The following is a 2500-nucleotide window of genomic DNA, read 5'->3' as shown; positions in this document are numbered from 1 at the left end:
AACACAGTGTGTGCGGATATATATATATATAATGTATATAATTAATATATTATATAAATTATATAAAATATAAATATATAATATATATATAATAATATTACATATATATGTATAAATATCATAAATATATATATATATATATCTATACACCACACAAACACACATACACACACACACACACACACACACCACACACACACAGCACACACACACACACACACACATATCACTAACAATATTATATATATATATATATTCTATATATATGTATAATATATATTATAATATTTTATATATGTATATATATAGTATATATATTATATATTAATATATATACACAATATATCATACATATACAAATATATAAATTATATATATATATATATATATATATATATATATATATATATATATATATATATTGCAAAGAGTAAAATCAGTACAAGATGGCGTGTCCATGTCTCTGCATGTCCGCATGTGATTACCTTTTTCAATTAATACAAGGTAAAATAACGTAAAATACCGAACTATTTCGTTCATTCCGAATTTATTGTTTCAGGGATGTTAGCCCATAATTTTGTTTAACCGTCCCTAACCCATAAGAATTTATCTCTACAACATAATCCGTCTTTGTCTATTCCAAGAACTGCTGTTGGTCGAAGCAAAATAAACAATGGTTACAAATGACAGAAAAATGACCAGAAATATGAGAGTGATTTGATATTCAAATATAATTGACCATAAAAAGAAACATGAACTCAGATAAACAAACAGGGCAAGCAGATTCAACAGATACTAAAATTAATTTCTGTCAATTTTTGGTTAGATACTACACCGGATAATTCATGCGGCACATAAGCTTAAATAAATCTTCGTAACTTCTCTTATTGAGTCTGAACGAAAGGTAAGGTAATCATAAGCTATGTTGATATGTTGGATCTGTAGATTCCATATCACTTTAGAATCTTGCGTCACTCCTATTACTACTCATGGCACCCCTTTATTCTGTGGGGAACTACTGGTCTAAACACTAGTCGAAGAAAAAAATATCCATTATGATTTTCCTGAGCACATCCATTGCACGTTGCAGTCACACAAAGCACTAGGACTACTACATGCGTCCACGTAACCCTTTAGCCATACCCATGCACGCCTCAAAAGCAGTCCTTGTCTCAGTGGACGAACGCAGAGGAGTTGCCAGCGAGGCAGGACTCGTTCGAAGTTTCGGTGACTTGGAACTGCAGGAGGATGACCATGTAGGTGGTGATGAAGCCAAGGATCTGTGGAATAACAAGACAGTCTCGAGCTTCATGCGGCAAATCTCTGAATTTTGAGAGGATAGTCGGGATCCATTTTAATTTTCCCGTGCCCTTTCTTTTCCTCACAGCTGAAGTTCAAAGTAAAAAGGACTATGACATCGTCTTCTATATACTGACGTTGCACTAGCATATGAAGAGGCTGGAGGTATATATATATATATATATTATATATATTATAGTATATAATATATATATATATTTTATATATATATATATATATGAATTATATATATTTTATATATATATATATATTATATTATATTTATATATATATATATGAATATAGTGGAACCGATTTCTAATCTTTGTTTGCAATTTACCTCAAATATCATTTTGGCGCCTTCGGCCCTTTGTTTCAGGGTGTCTCATATTTACTATGTGATCCCTTCCCTCCCCTTCTCTTATTCTTCAGGGGAATATCTGGCGTCTAATATAAACAACGCATGACCATCACACAGTCCCTGATACTTTAAGCTTATTTCCACAACAGCTTAACTTCGACCAACGGCTACGAAATTATGCAATCCATGATAGAAGCTCTCACGGCAAGCAAAAATAACAGTTTTGAATTCCGAGCGGTCATGCAAGAGCGGGGAAACTCTCAAAGAAATACGTCGCATATTTTGGTCACTCATCTTAGCAAGAATCCCTCCCCTTCCCTTGAAGCGAAGACAGGTGATCAAAGAAAACCTTAACAAGTATCTTTCCTCCGAAATAACACTCACGTCAACGATTCTCGCTCGGCCCAGCGTGAAGTAGCCCATGACGTCAAACTCCGGCGATTCTTGAAGTAGCTCTATGATGTCTCCCAGCTGGCAACGAGAACAGACACAATAGGTGAGATAACACTTACGTCAGTGGTTTAATCACAATGCACAATTGTGGTACGAATTTAGGTACGGCACATGGTAATGTGATCTGCAAAGAAAAGGAAGATGAAATAAAAAATTATCACAACACATTTCGTTAATTTAGATATCTTGTAGTTGCTTGTTCAACGTGGAGCCTCTAGATTTAAACACTCCCTTTCCCTCTATCTCCTGGGGATTCCGCTGATTGGATGAACTACATACTTAAGCAAAACAACGGCTTGGAGGCCTCGTTACGAAGCATAATCTCTAAAAGTAAAATCTTACAGGAAGTCAAGTAAAAGAAAAATCTTTCTTACACTGACACACAGG

The sequence above is a fragment of the Penaeus japonicus genome, unplaced genomic scaffold (assembly GCF_977035675.1).
Source record: "Penaeus japonicus unplaced genomic scaffold, GWHDUDI00000001_assembly GWHDUDI00000008, whole genome shotgun sequence".
Taxonomy (NCBI): Eukaryota; Metazoa; Arthropoda; class Malacostraca; order Decapoda; family Penaeidae; genus Penaeus; species Penaeus japonicus.
This window is presented reverse-complemented; position numbering follows the sequence as displayed.